Consider the following 20,581-nt stretch of genomic DNA (forward strand, 5'->3'; position numbering starts at 1 on the left):
CCACTGGAGGTGGAAAAGTGCGTGGAGAAGTTATGTGTGCTTACCCTCTGGGAAAGATCCCTTTCCAAGGCATCTGCTTATGGCTGCCGTTTCAAGCTGGAGGTTAAGTTAGATGGGCCATATTCTTCGGTTCCTCTCTTTTGGCTCTTGGAGGACATGGCTTTAGGTGTTTTGCTGCTGTCCTCTGAGCTGTATCTGTTAATGGTTTCTGTAAGTGTTAAGACCACCAGAGCAGTACATGGATGGAGGTGCAGGTGATATGTTCTAGCTGCTCTTGTCTGATTGAACTTAAAAACGGGGACTCACTCCTTCCTCTCACTTTCATGCAACATGTAGCTTAAGTTTGCTGGACTTCCTGAATTGTCGTACTGATATCTTTATTACTCCTGAAGAGCTGTTCCTTATGCATCAGCAGAATAGGAGAGGTGTGTTTCATGCTACAAACTCATCTATTTAATGGTTTTAACCATTAGTCAGACTTTTCTTTGGGAGTTTGTGTGTTTGGGGTGAGGCTTTAATATGTAAAGTTGCTCTTGCTAGTTTTCCCCCAGCCACTGAAGGTACTACCTGTGGAGTCTCTAAAAATGTTAGTACCTCTTGAAATTTTGAAACTGTCTTAATATTTTGGGGTTTGTTTTTGCTGTTTTAAGTGTTCCAGGTTTTCTTTTAATAGCTCTGGCTAAAGGTCTGTATGAAAGGAGAACAAAATACTGAGCTGTGAAATGAAACTGGTGAACGTGGCATTTACCCTGAGATTGTTTGCATGCTTCTGTCGTTCAGAAAATGATGCCCCCTAAGAGGGAATGCAAGCCTCTTTTCTAGTCAAGGCTTTTGAATGCTTATGTATTTGACTTGGAACAGAAATAAGTTTAAAGTCTTATGCCGAAACTGTCTGGCAGTGTCGAGGCCTCCTGAATAGGCTTTCCTGCGCACCAGAAATAGTCTACAGAGACCTTATTTTTTCCATATGGGCATGGAACGCTTTGGTTGAAAATCTGCTCACCTGAATGTACATTGATCCAGGACTGATGGGTTGCTTTTCAAATAAGGCGCTTGTTTCTGGAGAACTACACATTCTGTGCACTGCTAAGTAAAGTTCTTGTTGTTCGAGCTCGACGTGAGTGCTGGAGCATTGTGTTTGCTCTTGAGGTTTTGTTCCATCATCTAATGCCGTTGGGAGCCATCTTACCTTTTTTGCCATGCCGGATGGCGTGAAGACTTTGGAGTAGAGCAGTGTCCATTAGGTTGGAATTTTAACATTGTTCCCGTGCTTTAATTTGGTAAGACTATAAATGCCTCGAGCCTAAAGATGACAGGCTTTTTTTAAGTATTACCTAGAGTTTTGTGCTGCTAACTGGTAATAAAATAATAATGAGCTGAAGTACAAAAGATCCAAAAACTGTCTGTGTACCAGCTTCCTGAGAGAACTAATAAGGAATGGGTTTGTAGAGTCATCTTCCCTGCTGTGGCAGAAGCGATGTTCTCCTCTGGGAGCCGAAAAGTATCTGTGGTATACCCTGAAATCTCAAGCGCTGCGCCTCAGAAATCGCATCTCTCGGTTCAGGCTGGCACAGATTTCCCCGTCCCCCGGAGGAGATGAAAGACCTGGTTGTGTACTCCAAGGCAGCAAATATCATCTCTTCACAAGCTGCCTTCAGGGACAGCTAGTTTTTACTCTGAAACTGAAACAAGCTTCTCATCTGCTCCTTGCTCTGAAAAGTAATGGGGAAAAAACACCTAGCAAGGCTTAAAGCTTCTGGTGTAGCCTTTTTCTCTCTCGCTGACAGCTGGAAGAGGTTTTGGGGGTCTGTGAGGCTTCTCCAGCCAATGTGATGGTGTTTATCTGAATATCGTGGCCTTTGAGGGCTGAACAGAAACGCTGCTTGCTGGCAGTGTGCTGAGAAGAGGCGGCTTTGCCGCAGTTATGTCAAGCAATACAGAGGAGCGTGTCCTGAATACAGGTGCGTGGGACCCGTGCCCAGCTTCACACCCCCGAATGCTTCGTATCCTTCTGGTTTTGGCACTCTGTAAAATAAATAACTCTTCTTCCTGAAGCGAGTTGCCCGGCAGGAAGCAGAGCATCCTTATCGAAGGATTCTGCGTTACTTCTGTGTGGTCATACGAAGCCAAGGTCTATCGAGTCCAAGCTGAGATGTGTGTCTCCAAGCCTAAGACCTAGCTAGTGCCATCAAGGAGATGGCACAGGAAATGGGCTCGGTGTCTGGAGGTGCTAATTAAACATAAAAAAAGCTTAATTATCTGTCAAAAGCTAGAAGGGGTCCCTCTTGCTCGTTGTGGTTTTGGACTGCCTCTTTCATTGTCATTCTTCTTTCCGTACCAGCTCTTTCAGCTGCCTTTGTCTTCTCTTCACGAAGGGACGTGGTCCCCTGAATTCTGCATAACGCTTTGACTCCTCCGTAACGTGCCTGTCGTCTTGTTCTTTGAGCAGAATGTGAACAATATCTAACCCCTGGTTTGAACCTGAACCTTAGGATAGCATGAGATGATTTATTTACTTTTATTCCTAAAGTAAATCATTGTACCATGGAGCGGGTTATAAATAGTCTTCCGTTTAGCTTCCTTGTTTGGAGATGCCACCTCTTACTGGAGGTTGGTATTTATGTACAGAAACTGAGGCAGTTTCTGGCCAATGAACCCGATTTGCAATTTTTATGCACGGCTTTTGTTTTTCCTTCGAAGTTTAAGTGAGGCGTGTTCAAAGTGGCAAAAGAGCAAGCTTCACTGGGTTAAAGGGCGTTCAGCACTTAGATATGTGGACTGTCATGTTAATGGGATACTCCTGTTCTTTGCCCAAGAGCGCTTTTAGGGTTGCAATGTCAAGTAACTAAATAAAGCTGCAATCCCTCTTTCCCTGTGAATATAGGTGCTTGCGTTTTCCCTTTCTTGTAGGGCTTAGTTTGGTACAAGTTTGGCTGGTTCTTCCTTGCTGCAGCTTTTGACCTGGTCAAATGACTTGGAACAACTTTAGCGTCAAGTAGAACAAAAGCTTGCCTTAAATGCTTTGCAATAAACTTAATATTGGGGGATATATTCAACTACCTAATGCCTTTTCATTTTAGAGGAACAGGTGTCACTCACCGCTTGTACACTGACACTGTGGAGCGGTGGTGTGTGTTCCTCACTGTGGTGGTTGGCTTCATTCAGGAGTTGGTGCTGGATAATTGTAGACGAGGATTAATTAATGACAGCTATTGTGAGCTCGTGGAGACTTTTGAAGTCATGTACAACGCCATTGAGCAATCCTCCTAGCTTCTTGAGGACAGAAATCATGAAGGACGTTGGAAGAGCACGTTTGTGGCTTGGAGTGGACTGACGACAAGCTTATGAAAGTACAGGGCAGAGGTAGACCAAATTCCTGTGTGCTTCAGTCAAAGCGGCGTCTCTTGGCAGCGCGGTGGTGGTGACTTTGGTCTGTCTTGCACTTGATGTTGGAGAAAGCAAAAATGCTGTCTAGTACAGGGTTTCCTTCTGCTATGGTCAGGGTAAAGGGTGACTGGGTTTTCTTCCCCTGTGTGCTTCCAGAACAAGGAGTTTGGGAGGTTAATATGGACCCTTAAACTTGTACCTTTGCTGTAATAGTTAGGAAAATAAGGATAGAAGTGCTGGCTTCGGCATAGACTTTGAATACCTGTTAGGCGCTGGGGAGCCTGGTTGCTTATAGCCCGTGTCAGAGCATCGTATGTAAGGGAGTCTAACGTGGTATTTCAGCGTGTCAGAAGAACCTGTCTTCTAGATGACGGTCAGAGCTTCTCAGAACTTAAAGTTGCTTTTTAAAATTTTAATTTTTGTTAGAACAATCCATGTGTTTTCTTCCGAAGGAAGTGAAATGCCCAAGTTTTGAAGAACTTGCAGAACAGAACAGCGTGTCTCTGGTCACCGTGGGCAGAGTTTTCCGAAAGTAGTTTCATTTCGGTTCGACCTTGACATCCCTGTTACAGCGCACTCCCCCTCGCAAATTGGTGTTTGGGCCCTGTTCTGCCCTGTGGGCTATGTGCTCTGGAGGGTGTTATTTAAGGGGAAAAAGGCACAAACAAAAAAACCCCTTGTGCTTCCTTCTGACCAAAGTGCCTGGAGCATCGCAGGAGATGGACCCAGCCCAGGGATGCTGCGTCATGGGAGTTCAGGTTTGGGAACCTGTTTCCCAAGGTGGGGAAACACCGTTTACCAAAAACAAAACCCAAAATTACTGAAGAGGCAAAAACATCTGTATTTTAAGAAAACGCTGTCATCTTCTGAACTGAAATTCATGTTGTTGCATGGAAAGCTATTAGTTTGCCCTGGCATGGGGTAAAGAGAAACACTACATTTTCGTATAAGAAGTGGTGTTTGGTTCTGTTTCATCCACAGTATACTTGGAAGCTGGTATATTAGACCGAAAAGTGCAAACAATGCTTTTTTTTTTTTCTTTTAGCAGAATAAAGCAAGATTGGAAGTTGCTTGTATGAACTGTTGCATTAAGACTTTCTAAAAATGTCCTTTCTTCTTTTCCAGATTCACTACAGATATGACTGACTGGCTGCTCTGCTGCTCCTGCTCCTGTGCCCCAGCACTTGCTACCCTGTGATTTCAGATAACAAACGTAAGTGAGTTACAAAACGTGTGGTGAGTGTCATGTGCCTTTGATATTCTGGAGCGTCTTAGCATGCAACTCAAATATTCCTTCCTAAAAAACCCCAAAACAACCATATGTAAGGGAAGACACTATAAAATCCAGTAACTTATAGCCAGGGTATGTGAAATATCTGCCAAGCCTGTGGAAGGATGCTTGGAGACCCGAATGCAAGTTGTTCAATTCTTATTCCTTATTTCCATTTTAATAATTTTTTTCCCCTCAATTTTGTCAGCATTTTTCACCTGAAGTAACTTCTCTGGGAACTTGCATCCCTGATCTACTCTCCCTGACTTTATTTTTAGAAACATACGTGTTGAGCTGAGAAGTAGGTAGCTGCAATGCTGCTTGTCAGTGATGAATGTCTCCAACAAGGAAATTGGGTAGGATTAAAGTCAGGGAGAGTCCAAAGCCTTTGTGGTGAACTGAAGCTTCTTGAAAAGCGCTTTAACTGTTACCGGGAGGAGAGCTGATGTGCTCTGTATATAAGCGTTTGTTCCAGTGTGACAAGTAACATATGGGCTAGGTTGCCTATTTTATTACCACTGACCTATGAAAGGAGCAGAAAACTCAAAACTGAAGGTGTTGGGAAAATTTTCCTCTCCAGAACGGAGAAATCGAAGGGAGTAACATTTGTAGGTGAGAGTGTTTGACTGACTCCAGTGTGGATAGATATCTTGATTTCATGAAACAGGCAATAGTGATGAAAGTAAACAAAAAAGCAAGTGTTTTGATTTGATAAGTGATGACCTTGAGAGCAATGCAAGTCTCTGCTTGGCAGGAGGGTGTTTTTTTCGGTGTACATAATGAGTACTGCAGGAGTGAAACTGGCACTAGATTTCCCTTTCTGGACTTCTGAAAAAACATATATATAGTGACAAACTATATTTCTGTTCAAACATAAGCCCATGCAGACAAAGTGATACTGATTAAGTGGTTGGGGCATTTTGTTTAGGGCCATAATTGTGTGTCATCCTTTGGGAATACTGTTTCTGCTTTTGGACAAAATGACGTGACAATACAAATTCTTTCTCAATTATAATTTCCATTTTTCATTTTGTGTGTAGAAAGCTTAATGAGCTCTTGCCTTTTGGTAATTTCAGCTGGAGGGGGGGGGGGGGCAGATGGATGGACAACAGTTTTATGCTTTCAGTAGCTTCCAGCCTGGAGGAGAAATGTTTTCAATTTTGCTTGATACGGTATCTCAAATTATTTTGCAGTTTCATCCCCTAAAACCGATTTATCTTTTTTGGTGCCAGTAGCAGAAGTGCCATTAATTGTTTGAAAAGTTTTTAGTTGGAGCAATTCAGACTGGTGCAGTACAGTGCTTTTAATACCATCGTATGAGTCCAACAGAGACTGTAGTCATCTGACTCTGCTTCATTTTATATTGTTTTGTCTTAAAGATAAGCCCCTGAAGTCTAAAGCTTTGTTGATGTGATGTTGTGGAGGGTTTCTTTTGTGACTGAAGTCGCTGGCTGTAAGATGTCTGGGATCTTGGGAAGTTTAGTTTTTTTATCAGATCAACCTATTTCCATGGGGTTTGGGATTGTAGCATGCTTTCTCACTTGGGTGAAGCTTCTGCCTGGCTCATGATGTCTAATTTGTTCCCCTCCTTGCTTTCTGTTCAGCCGCTTATACCCCAGGATGTGGATTCTTAGCACAGCCTGCTAGGCAGCATGAATGCTAAATGATACAACGAGGAGACCCATCTTGTCTTTTTTTTTAATACAGTAGAAGTTGATAATGCATTACTGAAGTTCTTTATCAATTCCAAGACACTGAAAAGTGCTACTGTCTCAGCCATGCGTCTTGCTCCCAAGCTGCCTACACTTGTATCCCATTCCTGCCTGCTTTTATCTTTCTGTATATTTAAATTTAATATTTAAAGAAGCTCTGGTTTTCCCATTTCATGACTTCTACTTGCCCATACTCCTCTGTAAGCTAGCACCCCGACTCATGTCATTACTCGTTCAAGCAGCATTTGTGTCTTCATCTCCGTGTTCCCTGCCTCAGGATCCCCAAGCAGAGGTGCGCTGGCCTGACTTCTTCCCAGCTCCGGTGAAACCAGTGCCAGGTGCTTCCACTCCTGTGTTTGTGCTCTGGAAAGAGGCCTTGTCTGTGTGAGTGAGGAGTTAGCTCTTGACTCTGCAATGTTGTCCTCCAGTGTGCTTGGTGAACCACGTCCAGCTTGAAGAATCTGGCTTTAAGAGCAGATTTTTTTTTTCCTGCATGGCATAAATGAACAAGAGCAGCAGTGGCTGCTGGTTAAATGGTTAAACTCCTGGCTTAAACAGTTGCTTGTGGTACATCTCCCCTGTGCTCGTGAAGTGGTGTGTTGAAGTGGCTTTCTGCATAGTAGTAGGTCCAGTACATAGTGGTATGAGATAGACCTGGACCAATGGTGGCTTGCACAGGAGGATGCTGTGCTGTCTACGCAACTGGGGTTGACTGCAGAGTGGACTTCTCCAGGTGGTGCAGAAGGAAGCTAGCTGGAACCAAAGTCTTGGAGCCTATGTCAAAAAAAGGGAGACAGCAGTGAAAGCCGTAGGTGCCTCCGCTGTTCTTTGGCTGCGTATTGAGAGCAGTCCTGATGCTGTGTGGTAGCTAAAATATCCTTCTGTACGCGAAGCTTTCTAGTTGTATTAGTCATCCATCAGGCTTCTGGATTATTTAAGTGCTAAAGCTCTCCTCAAAGAACAGCAATATCTATTTGTAGAAAGGTACATAATGTGAAGTGCAATTCCAGTATATTAGAGCTACGCTACTTGAGATGTTCTTGGGAATGCTGCCTCTCCTGTTGTGGGACTTCATGATCTGTAAAGCCCCTATCAAAGATCTGTAATCTTGTAAGGGTTCTCGTTGGTCTTGGACTGGAATGGTGATGCCAGTAGAGCTCCTTCTCGACTTTTTCCACAAAATCACACTGCCTGTGTAGTGCAGCATAGCTTCAGCTGTTGGGTGTTGGCCTCCAAACACTGATAAACCCCAAGGAGAAGGGGACAGTGACCAAAAAGGTGCTCTGTAGCATTAAGGAAAAATATTCTTCCACTAGGCATGAGGGAGCCCCTAACTCAAATAGTTAATGACCAAAACCATTTTCTCTAACTCTTCGACTTGTACTGACTTGATCTAAGTCTGAAAACGCCTAGAGCTGAACTGGTCCGTTTTTAAGCTGTAATTCATCAGTCTCTGCTGTTTACAGAGAATCTTTAGGACAGCTGCTAGCTAGGAGGTTAATTACAATACAGCATGATTATATTCTCATAAACTTAGAGAAAACTCAAATCTTCATGGCTTTTGTAGTGCGTACGGGTTCACTTCATTGTATTCTAACCCCAAAATTAAATGTGGTGTTTCATGTAATGTTTGAGATTCATAGACTGGCAAAACGCTTGTTCTTGCTTATGCAGTCTGGCTTTTATGTAACTCATTATTTTTGCTCAAATGTTGCAGATAGTCTGTTTCCTCTAGCAACAGCCACCAGATGTTGAGCTGAACAAGACTTAATTTTTTAAAATTGACCGGTAAGAAATGTGTGAAGGCGAACATGGGGGTGGAACAATTGTATGTCAGCATGATTTCCATTTCCTTGCTAAAAACCCAGTGCAAGCCTTGCAGTTTCATTCGAACAACAATGGATCCTTATTTTTTGTGGTACACTGTGAGGCCTTTTCCCTGGTTTTTAATGTTTCCATAAATGTACTGTTGGGGGGGGTGGGATGGGATCAAGCTGTCTTATGAGAATTAGCATTACTTGGGCAATTAGCACTGTATGGGCTAAGTCTATCTGGTGAATACGCCACCGTGCTGATCCTGCTATGGATTCTGGTTGTCAGCTAGGCTTCTTACCTACCTGTAGGTCTTCTGTGATCAACCCTTGTGCTTTGCTAGACTGACTCTATTTCATATTTCCATGGGAAGCCAACTCCTGTCTCGGTTTTTCAACTGTGTGAAAAGAGTGCCCCAGTGTTTTGCTGGGGGACGTGGGGTGAGTCGTCCTGATGGTGACTGCTAGGAGGTCCAAGCAGCTCTTGTCTCTGAAACATCTCCATGCTAGGGCGTCAAGTAGCACTGTCCTTCCAAGAGTGTTCTGCGTGGGAGAAGACTGCACAGGGGCTCTTCGGCTGGAGGTGAATGATCTGGTACCTGGATTTTTGGGTCTGTTGTTTTCTCCTCTGGGTCTGCAGAGACTAGATAAATCAAAGCAGAGCTGTGCCATTTCCCTTCCATTCCCTTCCCCACAAGGATATCTTGCTCCAGACCCCATTGTGCTTCCCCTTGTTGTGCAGTTTGGACATGAAGGTGGGTGTACTGGACAGCCAAGGTGGCTGTAACAGTGGTCTCCTGGCTGGACCTTCAGTCAGTCTCTGAACAGCGTGGTTGGTGCAGGCACGATGCAGCTCTTAAGAATCTGAATGCATGAAAAGCTGCACAGGTAATCTTCAAGAATAAAATTATTGGTCTTTAACTGGTGGTACTAGTGACAGGTCCATACCCGAGAAGCATGGATTGGGTAGAGAAGTGTGGCTCTGCAAATAGCTTCAAGGTTTCAGAGGCCAAAGTATCTGCTGGTTTAGGTTACAGATGCTTCTGCTGGAAATAATACTTACCTAGTGCTGGAAATGCTTCAGGACATGGTGTGGATGCTCCAGTCTTCACAATTAGGGATTTTGGTACATGTTAGCCTTTGTTTTGGTGCTTTTTCAGAAGTTCTAGATGCCTTCCCACAAAATTTTGACATTGCTTAAGCGGGAGGTAACTTGCATGTCCTTGTTTTTCTAGTAAGATGTGAGATTGGTACTCGAAGTAGTACCTCAAACTCCTTTCCCTTGTGCTGCTTGCATCAGGTTCATGTTTTTGATAATTTTGAAAACTAGTGCATGGGGATACTTACAGTAAGACCTTGCTGAAATGAGCTCATGGGCCACGTGCTTGCTGGCCACTAGCTGGGTTTTACTGCATTTACCGGCTGTTGTCATCCTTGCACAACAAGTTGCATTTGCTTCTCCTTTAAGTACACGCTAGATAACTCCTTTTCAAAATGCTACCAAATTATTTTGCTTACTAAATATCTGCCAGTTTTGAAATTCAGCGTTTCTTATCCTGGTTTCTCCTGGTGGGATGGGGGAAGGAGGCTGTGCTACATCCCAGCGTTTCAAAAACATGTGAGGGTGGAAGATGTGGCTGCAGTTTCAGTGCAAGCTGTTGCTACTGCCGTTTACACAAATGAAAGCCTTTATGTTCTTGGCATTCTGCTATTATACAGGATGTGAAAAGAGCTACTGAAAATTACCAAACAACAGGGGAAGCAGAACTCCTCGAGTACATGCATTTGTTTTGAGGTGTTAGAAGAATCATAAATGTCCAATTGTCCGCAAGTTCCTTAGCTGTCCATTTAATGGCACAACAGTGTGTGACAACCTGCTGCTGCAGAAAAGGATGATACCATCTACCTGTACCTTTCCTCGGGCTGTCTCGGAGGCTTTTTTTTAACCTCTCAGTAGGGATTCAGCTCAGGAACCTGACGGAAAGCCGTGCAGTTCTGGAATTGGCTCGCTGAGAGGTCAAACGAGTGCCAGAGCTGGTGAAATGGAGAGACTTGAGGGCTTTTGATGAATGGAGGAGCGGGTAGATGCCTTTTAGGGTAACTAGGTGTTAAACGGGACAAGCCATCTGGTGTGTATGTACCAGGCATGGCTGTTCTGGTAACCTGGGGGCTACTCAGCTCTTCTAACCAGCTCATCTCTGTCTCCTTCAGCCCCCAGGAGACACCAGAAGCCTGGCTTTGACTCCCACTCTGTCCTTCCTTGGACCTAGGACATGGGCAGAGTAGGAACCTGGGAACACGCAAGGTCAGAATGAGGTGTGTGGGAGTAGGGAGGTGGTGGTACGCTCAGACGCTGCTCTGCTCTATCTGACCCATTTCTGGGGATACAAGGTATAAATCTCTCCCTCCTACCCAACACCACGCTTGGGAGTACCTGGACTCAGTGCTTCCCATTGCTTGTCTGTCCTGTGCTCCTCGGGTTGTAGCATGCCAGTGTGCTGCTGGTACCGTTTGTGAAGCTGTCTTGTACCTCACAGGCAGGGTGTTGCTCTGTAGTTGAAGAGCTGTGACCCTGACCTATGGCTGCTGACTCTGGGAGGCTCCTTTGGGCTGGAGTGGCCTCGTCTTTGCTTAATTTCAGTTTTTAGCCTGTCTCAGCCTGGCTGCTAAACTACTAAGGCTGCTGTAGTCTAGACTAATCATGGTCTGTTACGTCCCTGGGGATGGGGTGGGGAGTCTGAACCGCTCTGTGATGTGGAAGCAGCGTTTCAGACTTGTGGGGTGCTGTAGAGGACTTGTGGAGCCATTTGGGGATTCACCTGAAGGTAGCCCCTAGGAAGAGCACGGAAAGTGGATAGAAAATGTTACTGGGATAAACTGATGGCTGTCTGAGAAAGGTTTGCTTGCTATTTGCTTCCCTCGGGTCATGAGAAGTCTGGAGGTAAATGCGTAATTGTTTCACTTCTAAGGTTTTGGAGGTTTTTCTCATCATCTTGAACCCTCTTTCTGTGCTTCAGCACTTGCAGTTGATTGAATATTAAACGTGTCACCATGTATCTAGCTACTATAAGATCAAAACCAGAAGCAGAGTACATATGGAGCTTTGACTCGCACCCAAACTCTGTGGTTGTGCTGTTGTAAATAGATCTGTGAAAGCTGTTTTTGAGTGGTGCATGGATGCTTAGTCTCGCTGATTGCTTTCCTGGAAAAAACCCATCACCAGGAAAACTAAAGCTTATTAATCAATAGAATATGTATCTGATCACCACATAGATCAGGTATAAGCTGCTTTCTTATATGTATACATGAACTGAAAAAATTGTCATACAGTATAACTGACTTTTCCTTAAAACAACCAAAAACCCACTGCTAACATGCACCTACCACAGTAATCCAGGGAATAATTCCTGTAAAAGGTTGTAAAATCTTAATCCTTTTATTTTCTCAGCATGCAAGTGTGTAAGAGAGGTCAGAGGATATGCGGGCAGTCACCTGTATTTGGTAGCATTTCAGGGGAAACCAAAAGAGTCCAAGCAGTAATTAAGCTAACTCTTATGCGGCTGAATCAGTGACGAACAGCCCCACGAACGAGCGCTGGTTTGCTGGCTGTTGTAACTCTGCTGCGCTCAGATAAACTGCTCCTGGAAGTGGGATCTTCTATTTCCTTTCAGAAATCCTTTGGTGTGAGAGGTCCCAGATAGTATTCTGCTGCATTTGCACATGTGCCCTGTGGAAGAAGAGCAGATAAGCTTCAGATAGGAGCTATCCTACTTGCTTCCTAGCCAGCTGATGGGTAATGGTAAGCGATTTCTAAAGGGAAATACATGGTTGTCATCTTCTCTTCCTCAAGCGGTGGCAGAGGTTTGCAGTGTTGCAGTAAATCACTTTAGAGAGTGCAGGTAATGAAGCGAGGTCCCTTGGGGAGGTTGTGGCAGCTGTTGGACATCTGACTGGTACTTTATAGATGTGGTCAAGCAATGATCCATCACAAACAAGGGTTTGACTATGTTTAGGTAGACTGTCGCCTTTTCCATGTGCAGCTTCTTCACCTTGTCCTGACACATGTCCTGCAGAGCGATGATGGACAGACCACCATGGTTGAGAGTTTATTTTCCATTTTAATGTTGACTCTTCAGATGCTGGGAAGTCCAATTTTTAGCTTTTCCTTTAAAAAACAGCAGATGTCAGATTGTCCTTGGTGTCCTTCTCTTCTGAACTTTCTTCTCCAGCTGAATGAGAGTCAAATCTGTACAGTTTCTGTGACAAAACAATATTCTTGCAGTTCTTGTTCTCTCGCATATCAATGGAAATGTCACTTAGAAAAAGAAAAGACCTTTCTGATGTAGATGTCTAAGTTGGCCACACTGAAACTGTATCGAGTTTCACTTTTTCTGGCATGCTGTCTTTGGGAACATGATGCTGGTCCTGTGAACAAGCATGCTGGTTAACCTCAAATGAGCTCTGAAGGTTACAGGTTCAAAAACAAGATGAGATACCTCACTTGATGCAAGCTACAGAGCACTCTTCTGCGAGCTGTGGGTACCAGAAGGCTACACAGATTCAGAAAGAAGCAGGACAAGTTCGTTCAAGTGGGGAAAATCAGTCCAGCGTTGTTGCATTGATGTCACTGCAGGTCATGAAACGGTCTTCAAATCTTTAGCTCCAATATAGACCGTTGCTGTGTATTTCTCGTGCTCCTGTGGTCTTGGCTAGATGTTGCTACCAGCCACCTAAGATGGGGTATTGTGCCAAATGCGCCCTTTGTGCGTCTCGGTGTGCTTGCTCATGCTCTGATTGCACCTGCACTTTCACGGCATGAATTTCTTCTGAAAAATCTGAGATGTCCTTGTGCCACCTGCCGGTTTTCACGATCTGACTGAGAAGACTGAGCTGGAAATAGCATGAATTTTCTTCCATGTACAGCGATTCAAAGGGATATTTTGTAGCTGAATACAGAGCCATTTTCAGGTTTCAAACCACAAAAGATGACTTCTGAAAAGTGCCTGATGTACTGGCAAGTACTGGGCATTGTATATAGATGCTATCAAGAGATGCTGTCTTTCCTTGTGGAAGAACTGCCTTGTAGGCTGAAGAATTGGGCTTGTTTTTTCAGCTTTCTCAAAGTTGTATTGTTTGCATGAAAGGCGAACAGGCACTGTAATGAAGTAATTAATCTTGAAAATATAGTTTTAAGATAGTACCTAAAGGTGATCTGTAGTTGAGGGAGGCAGGGTTTCAGCAGTGTATTTTTAGAGGCTCAGCCTTTATTTAAGTGAAGATTTGGCAGTGGGGAAGGATTTGGATGGGAGGTTGGTGTCTTTTGGAGGACAGAAAGCTGCTTGGTTGCCTAAGTACTCTGACTTCTCCCATGGTTAGGAGGTAAGTCTCTGCATGGGACAAAAAAAACCCACTTCTTGTTTTAGATCATGATATTAAAACTAATAGAGTGGGATAAGGTGTCATCTCTCTGCTCAACAATATTGGTGCTTGTGAAATAAATGCTGAAGCTCAACGTGAAGAAATCTGCCAGCTGTGACTAGTCCAAGGCCATGTGTTGCAGGGCAAAGGAATGTTATCATCAGGATGTGCTTTCCTTGGCTACAAATCTCTGTGAGTACCTGTGTTGCATCTCTACTTCATTTTAAAAGATAAACTTAAGTCTAGATGAGTCTGAAAGGGTAGAACAAATAGCTTTCTCTTCCAGCTTCAGGAACCAAGGACTTTCTCTGATCATCTCTCCTTGCTTACTGTTTGTTTCTTTGGGCGTTGGCTTCAGTTTCTCCCCGTTGCTAATCCAGGGGAAGCCATAAGGTGTCTTCTATTCTCTTTGCACCAAACTCATCTGAGTTGCCTTAATCTTATCACAGGGACTTGTTTTGGTTTTTGAGAAATCTTTAGGCTTCTCTCTGCAGTGTCACTAATTTTTAAGTCATTATAGGGTGGGAAATACAGTAGCATGGAGCTGCACTTACTATAGATTCGTTTCCGTACTTCCTTAAACCTTCATTTATGTACTTGGTAGCCAGGTTCAGTCTGAAACATCTGCCAAGTGCTCACTCTCACTTACTTGTTGAATAGCAAGCTAGCTTATATGGTTACCGGTGTGTTTATTTTATATATGAAGAACAATGGCAAAGCTAGCTGGTACCGTGTGCTTTGGGAGGAAGGTTGCACCCATCAGGACATCTTAGCTGAGGTACAAACTACCCGTGCTTTGCCCCAAGGTCTTTTGAATTCTGATCCTGTAGTAGAGGGAGTAAATGACTTCAAGAACAGCTTAGGAAATGTGGTTTCAGTGTTTGGATAATCCAGTATCTAATAAGACCCAAGTTGTGAAGCTTGTGGACAGGGATAAGCGACTCCTCTCCCGTGTGTGTTCCTTTGTGTTACACTGCATAACTGAGCTTGTGCTCCGTTATTTTCCTCGGTAAGGGAACACATGTGGATCGCTCTCCTCTGGCTTTATCATAACAGCTGGAGAAACTTAAGATCTTTGAATTCTTTGTCAAATGGGATTGAAACACATGAATGGGTTAGAAGCTTGCAAAACAGGGATACCAACACAGCTAAGGCCAACATGTAAGTCTAATTCCTTGAAGAATGGAGCAAAATACTTCTTTTTGTTAACTGCAAGACTTTACTCTTGTTCGTACTAGGTGGTATTTATAGTTTTAATGGTATGTGCCTTGCCTTTCCTTCCTAATAGATTGCCGGACCACAAGTGAGTGGAAGATTTGTTTGTTTTGGCACAATACTCGCTTTACATAGGCATGTCTCAAGTTTACAGCAAACAGAGGAGCCAGGCCATGAACTGTGCGAAGTCCTTAACACGAAGGAAAGTAGGAAAAGTTGTCATGTAAAATTACCTCTCCAAAACTGAAACATCTCTTCAGCTTATTTCCCCTGCTAGCTTGCATGCCGTTTCCTTAAGCTGGCATTGTTCCACCAAACGCAACGTGAGCCTGAATGCTTGTGTCAGTGCTGTTTGTTCCTGCTGCTCGCAGTCGTTGCTCGAAATCGAACGTGCTGTGGGTTGGGCATCCAGTGTCCTCATTTTGCGTGTTGAATAACTTCAGTGGTGATCCTCTTCTGGCACTGGGGAGTTCCAGTCTGAATGGAAGTAACCAAAATGGCAAGATGACCTGGCAAAAAGGTAGCTGAGGTGTTCACTTGCTACCTACGTACTGTTTCTTGACCTGAGAAATAAGCATCAGGTGGTGGGACGGTGCCGAGATGTAGATAAAGGGTTATCGGTACCAGCGGCAGAGGTTGGCATGAATTAAATCCACTGCCATGACCTTAGCGCAGCGGCGGCGCTGAATACAGCTGGCTTTGATAATGAAAATAAACACGCCGCGGAAGCTGGATATGGCTTTGGAGCTATTGTTTGCGGGTGAAAAATGGGGCTGCTTAGCAAGCTGCAGAGTCACCAAGTGGTCCTGCTGCGTGGGACTGGGTCTGGGCTCTCGGTGGGGAGGACGCTGCTGCTGCCCGCCTTCAGGCTGCCTTTTTGCAGAGGCAGAGGACTATCTGTTTTTTCTTGGTATGCAGGGATTTTGTAGATTGCCAGGTGTCCTTGCTGGCACTGACACCCTCTTGCATCTTGGGCACATTCTCCATCACCCGGCGCAAAGGCGGGGTGATGTCTGGCCACCCATATTTGTGAACCTGTGTTCAAGATAAGAGTGAGAACGAGGAAGGAATGGTGATGTCTCGTAACCAGGCTGATCCTTTGCAAATTTAAATTTGTCCAATTACTGTGTACTTAAGGGGGTAAATTTGATGAGCTTGATGGTGCGTGAAGACAAATGCTGTCAGCTGGATGGGTACAGTCAAAAGAAACCTCCACAGCTTATCTCAAGACTGTCACTGTGAGAAACCGGTGAGTATTTGTTGCCATCTCTTACACTGCTCATGCCACCCAGACGTGTCCTGGTGTGCTGGATGGTTTTACATGGGATGCCAATGCGGAGAGCCTGCCTCTCCTGATGCTGCTCACCTGACGTAGTGCGTGGACCTCATCTCAGCAAGCAGTGCAGGTGATTTTTACAAAGAAGCTGCATCTTGTGAAGCATGGGTAGAAAAATGACAGGTGTGGGACAGTGCTTGCTAATAAATCTGGAAGAAGCTAAAACACCCATCCAGCACGTGGAGACTTTTGAGGCACTGTCAACTTGCTGCTTTCAGATTTGAGGAAGAAAAAACCTCACAAAACCAACCCAAAACAGAAACCTTCAAGTATTACAATTTTTTAAAGCCATGTAGCTTGCTCTTTGGAGTATCGATGGCTTCTGCTTGGCTTTCCACTGTGGGCTGGTGATACGGGCTACTTCTTTGCCATATTGAGGAAATAACTAAGCACAAACATTTACTTTCTGTGAACAAATGCAACTGTCTGACTGTGTATCTTGGGATTATTATGCCTAATTGCTCTGCTGAGGAAGTGCAGGTTTTTATGGAGCTTACGATGTTTGTGTGGGTGTAGCCTATCTTGCCACTTGCGGGCACAGAACGAAACCAGTAACCAAGCCTGTACCTTGCACCGGGGAGGAGGCAGCTCATGGTTGCCAGCAGAAGGAGCGACCTTTGCTTGGTTTAGAAATAAATAAATAAAAAGAAAAGAAATTCAATAAAAATAAAAAAAGGCAAGAGACAGGATTATTTCACAAAACTATCACAGAGCTCCTAAGCATCTTTTGGCCCTTCTCCAAGGGGGCTGTACTTCTCCAGTGGGTATTTTGCTTGGTCTGCATGTTATTCTTGGCATCTTTCAATCGCATAGGCTATCTGGACCAATCTCTTCTGACAGCTGAACTGCTTCATAAGGATACACAGTTGGGAGATCTGAAAAAGGGGAGCCTGAAATCTCAGAGAGAAAGGAAAAGGTGGTTCTTTATATGCCATAAGGATGCTACCCTGTAGGATAGGTGGGGGTTTTTTGACAGCTTGTTTTGGGGCTGTAGCACAGCTGCAGTGCTGACTTCATGGAGTTTTTGTAATCCCGTAATGGGAAGGGAAGACAAATTGCTGCAGCAGGTTTTGGGCTTTGAGTGTAACAGTGCCTTAAATATTAAGCTCTGTCAGTTTTTAATGGAAGTGAGCTATACCAGTAAAACCCTTACCCTACAAAAAATAGAGGGGTGGGAGGGAATGAGGTGATGGCAGGGAATCGGGGTGCTGGCAGCTGCTAGCCCTTCTTGGTAGCAGCTTTGAGATTTGTTTGCTTAGGCTGAAACAACGTATTTATTAAGCCCAAACGAGCAGGATTTATTACTCAGGAGTCTTGGTTCTTACCTTTTCAGCTACCTTGTGCTCTTTAACCTCTGCATGTGGTTGCAAGGTTTGTCACCCCTGTTTGACAGCAATTTGCCTCCAAATAAACAGCACATTAAAGGCTGGGGGAGATTTCTCTCTGTATGTAGGTCTCAGGTACATAGTTTCCTCTTTGAGACATAGTTTAGTTGCAAGCAAAATATGTAGGTAGTGTCAGTTGAATTCCTGCCAAGTGTCTAATTACATGAAGTGACAGCATAGTCAGATCCTCTGTCCCATGACTGCCGGAAAAGGCAATATCTTCAAGTACGGAGAAGGTGAAGTTCAGGCATTAAAACAAAAAGGCATATACATTAAATCATTAAGTATCAAGTTTTCTTGTGTTTCCTCTTAATACACTACTTGTCTCCCCTTTTGGCATCACCATTACTATTTATTTTTTTTAAGAGATGCTGATATTCCAGCTCACCATCTCTTACGTCACTGTGTTTCCATTTTATTAACCAACTCTTAACGAGGAGTTTCTGGTGATGAGCAACCTGGAGACAGGGGCCAAGTCAAGTCTGTTGGGCAATGTCAAGAGTCTGTGGGATGGAGTCACATGGACTTGGCAGGGTTGTCTGCTTCCCCATTGTCTATGGGACATATGGGCTTTGCCTGCCAGTCCAGGTCTTAAAGTTTAGCTACACAGGCTGCACAGAGTATACTTGTGACTTTTACCCACCTAAGCTGTTGTTCTTGGTCATGTTCCCTTCTTAGAGGTTTCTCTTTTTGACCTCCCTTCATATGAGGCTGTGCAGTGGTGAAGGACAACTTCTTCAGTTTCTGTGATGATGAATATGTCCCCAAAGTAGGACATGAATGCGCATGGTCTCTTACAGCCGAATTTGCTTTGGCTGATTGCTGGTATTCATCCCTGGAGGACACGCTGAAGCTGGGATGAATCTTGCCTGATTTATGGCGTGTGTTGGCACTCACTGCCTAAACCCTTGCACTGAATTAGGTACTTGCATAAAGCTCCCTTTCTGAAGGCACCTATTTCTGATGCACCTTCATAACTTCATTCCTTCTGTGCGGAAGTGGTATTTTCTCTAACGCTCTGCTGCTTTGTGTAGTGGACGCTTGGACACCGAGAGAGCCCTTACACCCGTATTTAGGGCTCAGTGCTGTGAGAGGCCAGACTAGTTTTCCTTTGTCTCCTGAGCCATCAAGTGCAAATGCTCAACAGCATCACTGTGATGTTTTACACTGACAAGACACAGTGCCTGTTCTCTTCCCTGTATAGCAGTCTTTTGATCTTTGCAGCTACCTACTGGACATTGTTTTATCTATGTGCTGATTAATACCAAGCAGAGGGTGCACTGCTGCTTCAGACCGTTAGCAAGCATCATCCCAGCTCTCTACTTAACCTGGTTTCAGAGGCTGAGATCCTGAATCTGGCCAGTGGTGTCTGAAGCTCGTTTTAGGAGCTGATAAGAGCCTTTGCAGAGGTTTAGTGTTAGGTTCTGATCTGAGGCAACCAAGAAACTGTTCTACTTGTTTGTCCTCAGCTTTTGGAGGCACCCTGGGTATTGGTGGGACAGAGGAGAGGCAACCTGTTCCTATCAGGCAGCCACAAGCCAAGTCTGGGGACCTGGAGCTCTTCTCAAGTTGGGGTACAGAGAGCCCACTTCATTGCTGTTTTGTAATGACGCTTTTTATTGATACTGGGTGGCACTCGACACGAATGTGTTCTTCCACAGGCGAAACACGTACCTGATGAGTGCTTGTGTTCATCTTGACGCACAGCCAAATGCTTCTCGGCACCTCTTTGAATTAGTCAGGGCTGCCTACCATCTCGAGCTGGGTTTCACTGATGCAGCTTCTACCTACCCCTTGCTATCAAGGGGTCTTCAGTTTTCTTCGACCCTGTCTCCTCAAGTTCACGAGGACTTTTCTTCTAGTAAGAGGCTTTTCACCGCCCCGCACGCACACACCGTGAAAGCTGTGTTGGCTCTGAACTTGATACTTGCATTCCTTTCTGAAAGCAGAAAAAAGCACTTCATGGTTTGGATAGTGCAAAGGGGGGTTTTTTATGTTTAACTGCCAAATTTACCAGTCTTTTCAAGCTCTCTGAGCCTGTCTGCAATTCATCCTCCAGGCTTCTTTCCTTGCCAGGCAGCGTGCAGTTAAAACAGTCGTAGACTACTGAGGTGCATCCATGTTAAATTATGCTATAAATCTGCAAAAGTGATGTTGCTGCCAGTGATCCAAGCCTGCTCCAGAGCCCAAGCCGTGGTGGTGGTCTTGTCGAGGACTTTGCTCGTCATTGATACCAGTAACTGCAAACTACGTCCATCAGCCACCATGGATGCACCTGAATCTGCCTGATGTGGGTTATTCCTTGAAGATGCACATAGCTGTCTAGAATTCATCTCTTCTCTGGTAGGCTTTGCCCCTTTCTTCTTCAAATCCATTGCCTGAAAGGAAGGGGGTGGTGTAGGTATATCTGCAGCTCTCCTTTTGCTGTTAAGCAACCTGGTATTTTAAGATGAAAAAATACAGGTCTATGTGATGCCTGGATATCAGAGAAGAGAATATCTGCAGGGTTCTCATCCTGCCCTGGGTCTGTTGCAGACCCTTTGCTGCTGCCAGGTTTTTTCTCATTTCCTCTGTAGCATCCTCATAAATATCTATTTCTGCTGGAACCTGATCTTACATGGCCTTATGCGGCCTATTTTGCAGGCAGAGATGGTATCCTAAACGTCACGCTTCTTGCCAGTCTTTGAGAAGCCTTTCAAACACTGGATTTTAAAGCTGGGGTCGGTTACTGTAATAGCAGGAAGCAGATCTCAAGAACTTTGTCCCGGTTCCCTCCCGGGGCAGTGGTGCAGCAGGGGCCACAGGACTCCCGGGGCCGCTGAGGATGCAGCGTTGGGGCTGGTGGTGTGCAGACAGCTGTGTGTGGGCTGAACACCTGCGTTGTTCGGAGGTGCTTGCTGCTGACAAACGGGGATTTGGCACTCTGTCAGGCTTTTATGCAGAGGGATGTGTGTCTGACTTCTGCAGCAAGCCTCAGAAGATAGAGGGGAGCTGATTTGGCAGTTGCTTTTCAGTCTTTTCTCTTCCCAGCCTAAAAAAAAAAAACC

At 44.6% G+C, this 20,581-nt stretch overlaps 1 protein-coding gene across 5 annotated transcripts in view; it reads left to right on the forward strand.

The window, feature by feature from the left end:
• Positions 1-20,581, forward strand: part of CSNK1G1 (casein kinase 1 gamma 1) — a 131,543-nt gene that overhangs the window by 40,112 nt on the left and 70,850 nt on the right. For 3 of the 5 annotated variants that reach the window (XM_050903208.1, XM_050903211.1, XM_050903207.1), the window contains exon 2: positions 4,513-4,623. The gene's annotated coding sequence lies outside the window, so the exon portion shown is untranslated. The remainder of the gene's footprint in view (positions 1-4,512; positions 4,624-20,581) is intronic. The other 2 variants (XM_050903210.1, XM_050903209.1) reach the window with 2 other exon arrangements.

This window comes from Gymnogyps californianus, chromosome 11 (genome assembly GCF_018139145.2).
Source record: "Gymnogyps californianus isolate 813 chromosome 11, ASM1813914v2, whole genome shotgun sequence".
Classification (NCBI taxonomy): Eukaryota; Metazoa; Chordata; class Aves; order Accipitriformes; family Cathartidae; genus Gymnogyps; species Gymnogyps californianus.